The sequence below is a fragment of the Fukomys damarensis genome, unplaced genomic scaffold (genome assembly GCF_012274545.1).
Source record: "Fukomys damarensis isolate Sample0158 unplaced genomic scaffold, DMR_v1.0_HiC HiC_scaffold_24, whole genome shotgun sequence".
In the NCBI taxonomy this organism is placed as follows: domain Eukaryota; kingdom Metazoa; phylum Chordata; class Mammalia; order Rodentia; family Bathyergidae; genus Fukomys; species Fukomys damarensis.
This window is the reverse complement of record NW_022900936.1, coordinates 72,296,498-72,307,101: the sequence shown is the minus strand read 5'-3', so window position 1 is coordinate 72,307,101 and position 10,604 is coordinate 72,296,498.

Sequence of the window (10,604 nt, the reverse complement as noted above, 5' to 3'; positions counted from 1 at the left end):
GTATTTTTGTATTTTTCTTCTTAATCCATTCTGCCAGTCTATTTCTTTTGATTGATGAATTGAGGCCATTAATATTGATGGTTATAACTGATATGTATTAACTTATCATTGTCATGTCATTTTCCTGTTGTTGGTTCTTTTTTATTTTTCTTCCTCTCCCTTTGAATTCTTGCCTATTGGATTTGCTCTGTTGTGTCTCATGGAGTTGTGACCATCATTGTCTTTTTCTAGGGTTTTTTTAAAAATTGTTTGGAGTTCTGGTTTTGCATTCATGAAGTTTCTCAGATGTTCTTGTGTGTGTGTGTGTGTGTGTGTGTGTGTGTGTGCGCACCAGGGATCAAACTCAGGTCCTTGAACTTGTGAGGCAGGTGGTGGCAACACTGACCTAAATCCTGGCCTTCTCAGGTGTTCTTTATCTTGACAGTATCTTATTTATCCATCAGTTTTGAAAGATAATTTATCAGGATACATCAGCCTATCTGGAGTTTGTTTTCCTTTAAAGCTTGAAATGCCTCACTCCAGGGTCTCCTTGACTTGAGGGTTTGTGTTGAAAAGTCTGTTGTGATTCTGATGGGCTTTCCTTTGCATGTAATTTGTTTCTTTTTTCCTAACTGCTTCTTGTATTTTGTATTTCTGTTCAGTTTCTGTGATCTTGATTATTATATATCTAGATGTAGACTTTTTTATCATAAATAGTTGGAGTGCTATATGCCTCACTTATCTTTATGTCAAGTTATTTTGCTCTGTTTGGGAAGTTTTCTGTCATCATTAATTCTGTGAAAAGTTTTTTATGTCATTTGTGCTTTATTCTACTTTTTTGTGGACTCCTATTAATCTTATTTTATTCTTCTTTGCATCATCTAGGAGTTGTTGGATTGATTTCTCATTTTTAAGAGATCTCTCTTTTCAAGGTCACTAACCACCATCCTGTCTTCTATATCTGATATTCTGTCTTCAGATTGAGTTAGTTTGCTATGTATACTTTTAATAAAGTTTTTAATCTCCTGGATATTAGTATGAATCTGTTTCATGGATTCCATTTCTTATGTTGGGCCTTCATGGTTCCTATTTTTTTCCTATAATGAGCATTCATGGCTTCAGTCATGGTCCTGAATGCATCTATTTTTTTTTTATTGAGTTTATTGGTACATTTAGGGATACAGTACAGTTACATTCATTGTTGGGATCATGTACCTTTACATGGCAAGTCTTGATTCTCATTTTTTTCCCCTTACCTCTGCCCTCCCTTCACCCCCTCCTCCCCTCCCCATCTACAAACACTTTATTTTCATCTTTTCATTCTCTCACATTTTTTTCTTTTCCCTTTTTGTTCTTCCCCTACGTATCACACCTTCCCTACACCTTTAGTTCCTTTCCTCCCATTTCTAAATGTCAGTAATCTTATTAGAATCTTATGCATTGTTGCAGAATATTCACACCAGGGAAACTATTTGGTATTTACACATGTGGGACTTATTTATTTCACTTAGGAGTATATCTTCAATATGTATCCATTTTCCTATGAATGAATCTATTCTCTCGCTCTTTATGGCTGAGTAATATTCCATTTTATAGAAAAACCACAACTTCTTTATCCAGTTTCCAACGGATGGGCAAATAGGTTGTTTCCAAGATTTAGCTATTACAAACTGTGCCGCTATAAACATGGGTGCACATACTTCTCTGTGATATGATTCTTTTAGTTCTCTTGGAAAGATACCCAACAGAGGGATGGCTGGGTCAAATGGAACCTCCAGTCCAAGCTCTTTGAGGTATCTCCATATTGATTTCCATAGTGGTTGCACTAGTCTGCACTCCCACCAACAATGGAGGAGGGTTCCTTTCTCCCCACAACCCCGCCAACATTTGTTATTGTGTGATTTCTTGATAGCAGCCATTCTTTGTGGGGTGAGGTGGAATCTCAGTGTTGTTTTCATCTGCATCTCTCGAATGACCAGTGATGTGGAACATTTTTTCATATATTTTCTTGCTGCTTTCACTTCTTTGTATGAGAAATGTCTGTTCATTTCGGATGCCCATTTTTGGATCGGGTCTTTATATTTGGGGGGACTGATTGTTTTGAGTTCTTTATATATCCTTGATAATAGTCCTTTGTCTGAGGTACAGCTGGTAAAAATTTTTTCCCACATTGTAGATTGTCTCTTAGTTCTGCTAATGGTTTCTTTTGAAGTACAGAAGCTTTTTAGTAAGATGAGATCCCAGTTGTTGATTCTTTCTGCTAGTTCCCGTGCTACTGAGGATTTGTTCATAAAGTCTTTTCCTATACCAATGTCTTCCAGAGTTCTGCCTAACTTACTTTCCAGCAAGTTTAATGTTTCTGTTTTAATATTTAGATCTTTAATCCATTTGGATTTTAATTTAGTGCATGGCGAAAGATAAGGGTCTAATTTTAATCTGTGACAGGTTGATATCCAGTTTTTCCAACACCATTTATTAAAGAGGCTATCTTTCCTCCACTGAGGATGGTGAGCTCCTTTGTCGAAGATGAGGTAGCTGAGTACATCTGCATTTGTTTTTGTGTCTTCCAGTCTGTTCCATTGATCCTCAGGCCTATTTCTTTGCCAGTACCATGCTGATTTTATCACAGTGGCTTTGTAGTATAGTTTCAAATTGGGAATTGTTACACCTGGTGCCATGTGACTGTTGCCTATAATGGCTTTTGCTATTCTAGGTCTCTTGTGGTTCCAAATGAATTTTTGGATTCTTTTTTCTAGTTCTGTGAAATATAGTGTTGGAATTTCAATTGGCATTGCATTGAATGTATATAGCAGTTTCGGTAGTATGGCCATTTTCACTATGTTGATTCTTCCTACCCAGGAGCAGGGGATATCTTTCCATTTTTTTATATCCTCTTCGATTTCTTTTTTCAGAGTGCTGTAGTTTTCAGTGTAGAGATCTTTTGTTTCTTTTGTTAGATTGATTCCTAGATACTTCATTTTTTTGGATGCTATTGTAAAAGGAATTTTTTCCCTTATTTCTCTTTCTGTCTGTCTGTTATTTGTGTATAGAAAGGCTATTGATTTTTGGGTATTCACCTTGTATCCAGATACTTTACTGAATCTGTCAATTAAGTCTAGAAGTTTTTTGGTGGAGTTTTTTGGATCTTCAATGTAGAGTATCATATCATCAGCAAATAATGATAGTTTAACTTCTTCCTTTCCTATCTTTATTGCTTTAATTTCTTTCTCTTGTCTAATTGCTGTGGCTAATGTTTCCAGAACTATATTGAAGAGAAGTGGCGATAGTGGGCATCCTTGTCTTGTTCCTGATTTTAACATGAAGGTTTTCAGTTTTTGGCCATTCAATATGATGTTGGCTGATGGTTTTTCATAAATAGCCTTTATTAAATTGAGGTATAGACCATCTATTCCAATTTTTTGCAGGGTTTTTATCATGAATGGGTGTTGAATTTTATCAAATGCTTTTTCTGCATCTATTGAGAGGATCATATGGTTTTTGTCCTTGACTTTGTTAATATAATGTATTACATTCACTGACTTTCGTATGTTGAACCACCCTTGCATCTCTGGAATAAATCCGACTTGGTCAGGATGGATGATCTTCTTAATAATCCTCTGTATTCTGTTTGCTAGTATCTTATTAAGGATTTTTGCATCTATAATGAATGCATCTATTTTTTATCTGTTTCTTTTCTAGAGTCTCTAATCATGTCTTTATTACTGTTTTGAATATTTCTAGAGCCTCATTCACTTTTTTTTAACTTCCCTTGCTATCAGTTCAGATTGTCCAGGTAGTTGATTATCAGATTTTTCCATCTCATTTCCCCCAGAATTTGCCTCTGGTAAGCTGGAAGACTATTTCTTGTTTAAATGTCTTTTCATTTCTATTACTTTTGTTTGTACACTCCTTGGTTTAATTCCTAAGTTGATACTTAGATATTACTTATTGTAGGTATCTTTGTTGCTAGTATTTAGAAACCTTAAGGAATGATTGCTTCTCAGGGGTGTCTTCCAGATATAGCTGATCTTTAGGATTTGAGACTCTAATAACTCTAGGGCAATTTCAGTTTCATTATTCCAGGAAATATAACAGATTAGATCAATCACAACACTAGCCCAAGTGATAAAATCAGCAACAACAATAGAATCAAACACAGCTTAGAAAAATAACAATTTGTGGTAGTTATTAATCTATCACCTTTAACTGTGTGAAATAAAATGAAATTGAATACCCTAAAATATGTTTATAATGAATAAACTGATCAATATAGTAATTTTACCCTTCAGGATGGGGACTTAGGAGTAAGGCCCTCTTACTATTATTCACTTCTGATCTAGCTCAGGGCAATGGCCATTAAGACCTCCTGTGCCTCTGTAGTTTAGATGAGGAACAGGGGCAGCCAGGAAGCCAGAGGTGGTGGTGGTGGTGCTGGAAGTGCCTATGAGGCTCCAGTCATAATCATATGATCAGGTTCAATGTACTCAGAAGACATAAGGTTAAAAATATATGCACCTACTAATACTGCCTCATAGAAGTAAGAATGGATTCATAGTCATAGCTTAGAAAGAGATTTTAAAAGCTCTACTGCAAGATCATACGTTTAAACATTTTCCCTCAATGGTGTAGTCTATAAATGCATTGGGGAGAAGCTAAGTTTAAATCTTGGTCTTTAGTGTCTTTTATGGATCTGTGGCTGGTGGGCAGGGATATGGGTAGGAACCAGACTGTGGTCCTAACAAGTCACTAAGTGGAGAAGAAGGCGGTGGCATGGGCCACAGACATCATCTGTGACACCTCCTGAGTCTGCTTTGCTGACTTCTGAAGAATCAGCAGTGAGTCTTGGGTATCCAGGAAAGGCCTCTCTCCAGCAGCCAGGTGGCAGCAGTCAGGCAATCTGGTCTCTGGGGTCCTCAGGAGTGTCACTCAGGCAGATGAAATGCTTTTATTTTTAAATAAATCCTGTTAGCTTTTCTATATTATTTTCCTGGTCAGCAGTTTCTGGGGCTGTTTTATCAAGCAGTGCATTCTTTGGGCTAACCTGAATTCTTCATGTCATGATTGAAGACCCCTTATTTTAATGTGCTTATCACAGTCTTATTGATAGAAGAGAAGAAATCTCACAGAGCTGACTCTGAAAGCAAGATTTGTGTTTGATCAAACATAAACGCATAGCAGAGCAACCAAGAGTCTAGATTTGGAAGCCCATCTCTCTGGGCAAGAATACAGGGTCCCCATCGTTAGCTGTGTGACCTTGGGGATGAGCAGTTCTGAGGATTTAGGAAGGACCGTGAATACCAAAGCTGCCAGAAGGGTGATTAATAGTATTAATTATACTTTTACTCACTGTAGAAAATTGGAATTCCAGGGAGTAAGTCTAAGTTTAAAATATCCTTGTAATTCTGTCATACTTCTCTCCCCAACAGCCAGGACAATTCGTGCCATCTTGTGGGTTCTTAACATGTGTGATAAATCACTATTCCACAAGAGCCCTGAGCACCGGCATCTGCCCTGTCGCACATGTCCGAGATCCTACACGACTAAGGGTTTATGTTCCTGGAGGTGATAAAGCAGCTTGTTATCTGCCTTAGTCCATTACCTTATTTGCTAAGGCTGTACCTGGTCCCTACTCTGAGATAGCTCATATTTTAAAATTAGGTAGCATATTGGTTTTCTCTGTTGCTGTAACAAATGCCCACAAATGTGGTGATTTAAAACAACAGAAATGAGTCAGGCACAGTTGCAAACTTGGGTAATCCCAGCACTCAGGGAGGCTGAGCCAGAAGGATCTCAAGTTCCTGGGCAATTTAGTGAGATGCTGTGTCAACATTTTGAAAAAGGATCAGAGAGCTAGCTCAGCGCAAAGGCCCTGGGTTCGATCCCAGGGTCAGGTCAGGGATTGGCTTGATCCTGTGTCAGGCTGGGGGGCTGCCATTCCGCAACAAATCTCCCAACTACCAGGTCACTGCGCCCTATCCTCCCACTAGGTCTCTGTGCCTCTGTCTGTGCTGATTTCACTTTTTGAAGAAGACACAGGTTGGGTTGGAGGGGGACCCACCTGCCCAACCTTGTGTTCACTTAATCCCCTCTTTAACCCACCAGCTCCCACTCAGCCTCATTCTGAGGTGGTTAGGACTACAACATCTGCATTAGAGGTCATTTCAGACTGGGACAGTGACCCCCAGATGTCCTTCACTTCAACACCCCTGAGTTATAACTGCTTCTGTCCATAGAAGGCGACATTCACAGAGTCTGGGGATTGGGAACAGATCTTGGGTGGTGGATCTTCTCCCATCTCCATCAAGGAGGCAACAGAAAGGAAGGGGGCCTGGTGGGCTTACCAAGCACCCCCATCTTGGAGGGGGACAGCTGAAATGCTTTCTGCAGCACAGAACCTCTCTGTGCTGAAATCGAAGACTTCTCTGCAACCTTCGGCATCCTGGACTCCTCCTTTTCCCCTGGGAAACAGCCTTTCCTTTTTCAGGGACATCACACAGTCCCCTGGTTTCCCTTCTATCCAAAAGCTCCGTGGAAGCCCTGCCAGCTCCTGCTTGACTGTTCTTCCATACCAGGGATCAAATTCGGGACCTTGTGCTTGCAAGGCAGGCAGCGGCGTAACCGGGCTACACCCCTGCCCTGGCTGTTCTTCTCAGAAGTGGAGCTGTGACCCAGATCTGTTTGTCCCCTCCCATTTACAGACAGGGATGTGGAGGCTTCGGGACTAAGGGGGTCACCCAGGGTCACTCAGGAAGCAAAAGGCAAAATAGTGGCTGGTCGCAGGGTATGAGTGAAATGTCCTTGCTCCTTAATGACACACAGGCTGCCTCTCTGATGTACACAGCACCTTACACCCATGCCTTGTTCAGTAAGTGGCCTTATATATAGACTCCAAGGGAAGCAGCACTGAAATCCAGGCCTTCTGGATCTAATCTGCTCCTCTTTCCAGCCAGCTTGTGGGTGAGGATGTCACTTCTCCCCCTCCCACCCCAGAGGCAATAACTGTCCCAGAAGCAGCAGCCACTCTCGAAACTTGTTTACAGCCTTGATCTTTATGCCCAGCATTTATACCGCATTTCATGACTGCAAAACTCATCATTCCTGGTCCCAAGCAGGCCTGCAAGCTCCTGGATGTGAAGGTGTAGTTTTGGCAGGGTCCTGGCCAGGGCAGCTGCTTCTTGTCCAAGGTGAGGGTGGGGGACTCTGGAAACAGTCACAGGGCAGATGGCTTGGGGTTTAAATAAAGCAGCCTCTGGCCACAGGTGGGTCTTCCTCACACAGACAGCTGCCTCTGCCTCTGAGGGGCTTTCCCTGAACATCTTGGTGGGGAGCCATTGTTGGGGGGACTTCCCGTGTCTCCATAGGGAGTTCAGTAAGGGTGACCAGCGTAGCTCACACCACTGAGCCCTTTCTTCACACAGGCCCGGTTCTGAGCATACCCTGGCCTTCATCCCAAGCTGTGCAGTTGCCTACAAGGGGTGGGCTGTCCTCATGCCCATGTGATGGAGAAGGCATCCAGGTCACCAGGAAGCTGCCTTACCTGAACTGATCCAGCTGGTGAATGAGGGATGGAATCTAAACCCAAACAGGCTGGCCCCAAAGCCCCCTTTTTCTACCTTTGTCCTATAAGGTCAATGGTAATGGGGAGCTCCTGCTCCAAACACAGCCAAAGTTGAATGTGGTGGGGCACATCTGTAATCCCAGAACTGTGGGAGGCTGAGACAGAAGGATCACCAAGTTCTAGCAATTTAGCAATCTAGAGAGACTCTGTCCCAAAATAAAATGTACCACAGTGCAAAAAACATGAGTTCAATCCCCAGTACTGTAAAAAAGAACAAAACAAAAAGCCACAGCCAAGGCTCTGGAGGGTTCCTGCAACAAAGTTCACTGTTGATGGGAAGAGGAACTGCCAGGCAAGGGAGGTTCGAGCCATGGGGGCAAGCAGAGTCCAATAGTCTACAGGGCCTTCTGGATCCCACCCCACAGCCTTGCTGTGAAGCCCCCATCACAGCACCCATACCCCGTGGCTAGTGTGACCTGGAGTGCAACCTTCCTGGCCCTAGTTTGGCTCTTCCCTCCTGCCTCCCCCCTGAGCTTGGGCTGCGTTAGGTGCCCATGGCAGGGCAATGCCACCACGGTGTCCCTATGCTCTCTTGAAGTCCCTGGCTGGGTGAGTGCCCTTCCAGGCCCCGTGTGCCATCCTGCCTCGCTCCCTGGAGCACTGGGAGCAGACATGGATCTGTTTTTCCCATCAGACTGCCAGCACCTCGAGGACAGCACATTGTCTGTGCTCCCTTCCTGGACATCCCCAGCCTGCAGCATCTGCCTGCTGGGGGTTCATGTCCAGAATCTTTCTCAATGAGTGGATGATGGCTGAGGGGTTGGTTTCCTCAGTGGATTGTCAGAAAGAGAGGTCCTAGCAGGAAGTAGGTGGCACATTCAAATGAGGGGATTGGTTCTAGTAAAGATGGCTTACAGAGGTGGGCAGGATGGAAGGACACTGATGGAATCCTGAAGAACAGCCAGAGGTATTGGGACTCAGGCCAGGGAGGAGGGGCTGCCCAGAAGGACCTGGCCCAGCAGGACCAGGAGGCCATGCTCGACCTTGCCTGATCCTCACCTTCTGACCTGAGCATGGCCCATGGCTGAGCCCACTGTGCACCCAGATAACATGGGGGCTCATGCAGGTTTGAATCCTGGGGCTGGGTTCTACCACTTGGCAGCCTTGACTTTCCCATCTGTGAAACAGGGGTGGTGGTTTGTAAGGACAAACTGAGCCGATTTGTGCATGCAAAGCACTTAGAACTAAGCCTGGCTCACAGCTGAGCTCCACACTGCCTGGTGATCTTGGACAGCCCACAGTGTGTCTGCTGACCCCACAAAATCATCACTACTGCCCATCACTACTCTGCAGAGCTCTGGCCTCCCATGCATTTACACAGTAAGAAGAGCATCATCAAATGCATGGACAAGATGCTCAACCCCTCAGATTCTGAGTGGTAAAACAGAGGGACGGCAACCCCTGCTTTGCAGTGGATGTGAGATGAGGGGAGTGGCCATGCCCTGGAAGGTGTGGCCAGCAGCCATCATGCTTCCTGTAGCTGTGCTGCTGACTCGTAGTGGTTTATGCAGCAGCTTCCCAGGGAACCCTTGAACCAGGTTAGACCTGTTTGCTGCAAGCAAAGGGTGGTGTCTTAGCACAGATTCCCCAGCCTGTGGGAGCTGCTGATTGTCTGGGTGTCTAACACATGATCTTCTCCCTTCTAGCCGCTTTGCTTCAGAGCTTTGCTGAGAGCTGCTGTCTCTCTTCTGTAAATTTCATTGCCTCCCTATCCTCCAAATAAACAGTGCTGAGCCTTTCCACGGAGAGAGGGAGAACAACACTGGGACCAGGGCTTCTGGGAACAAATGCAAGACCCACATCCTGTTCTGAGGCAGTAGCTTCACTCAGAACATTGTATTATATAAAGCTGCCTCTGGACACAGTACAGAGATGGCATCCCACTTTTAATGCCTTGACCTTCACAAGTCTTCCACCAGATCACCAGGCAGCTCCCCATGCAGCAAGGCCACTGGCCAACCTGAATGCAGAGACCAAATGCCATAGCATCAGCTGGACCACAACTGTGCTTTGTGACCTCGGAGATTTTGCTTTCCCTCTCTGAGCCTCTGTCCTTCATCTTTCAAATAAGAAATTGAGCTAAAGTTATCAGTGATTTTCCTCATAATTATGTCATTCTCAGATTCTTAAGATACAGAAATGAACTTTTAGCCAACAGCCAAAGTTGCCCCGTGATCAATGGAACAGGCTGCTGAGGGGCAGTGAACAAGCCAACATTGGAGGAATTCAGGCAACGACTGCAGATTGGGCTCCCAGGGGACTCAGAAAGGCTTCCTGCATCTGGTGGACCAGTGTTAGGGCCATCCATTCTTGTCGCTGACTTATGAGGTCACAGCTGCTCCCAGGGACCCTCGACCTCCCAGAAGCCAGAGCTGGTTTATAGCGCAGGAGAACTTACTGCCACCCAAGCCAAGCAAGGGTGCAGGCCAGGCCTGGCAATGGGAGGAGGATCTGCAGAGGCTCAGAAAGAGTCTCACCTGAGCTGACTATGTGGCCACGCATCTGAGTTCAATCTGCACCTCAAGAGTGAATGATCATCGGAGGATTCCTGATCCCGAGTCACTTGTCTCCCAGGAACGTGTGTGCATCCCCGCCCCACCTTCAAGCATCTGGGGTCACTGATAAGTCTTATCTCAACTTGATTCTCATTTCTATGTTCTTAGCCTTTTTACTTTCTGGAATCTTTTAAGTTTTTTTTTTTTATTTTGCTCCAAAAGTTCAAGATCTATTTTCATGAACTTGCAGGCTCTTTTCTTCTGAATTTTGCTTCTTCTCCTACATTCAAGTTATTCTGTCCTAAAGTTCCTGGGAACCAGGCATGGTGATGCATGCCTGTAATTGCAGCACTCTGGGAGGCTGAGGCAGGAGGATCACATATTGGAGACCAGCCTGAGCAAGCTAGTGGCTCAGTGTACCCTGTTTCAAAATAAATAATAGGGTTGGGGAGCACCTGCCTCATAAGTGCAAGGTCATGAGTTTGATCCCTGGTACAAAAAAAAAAAAAAAA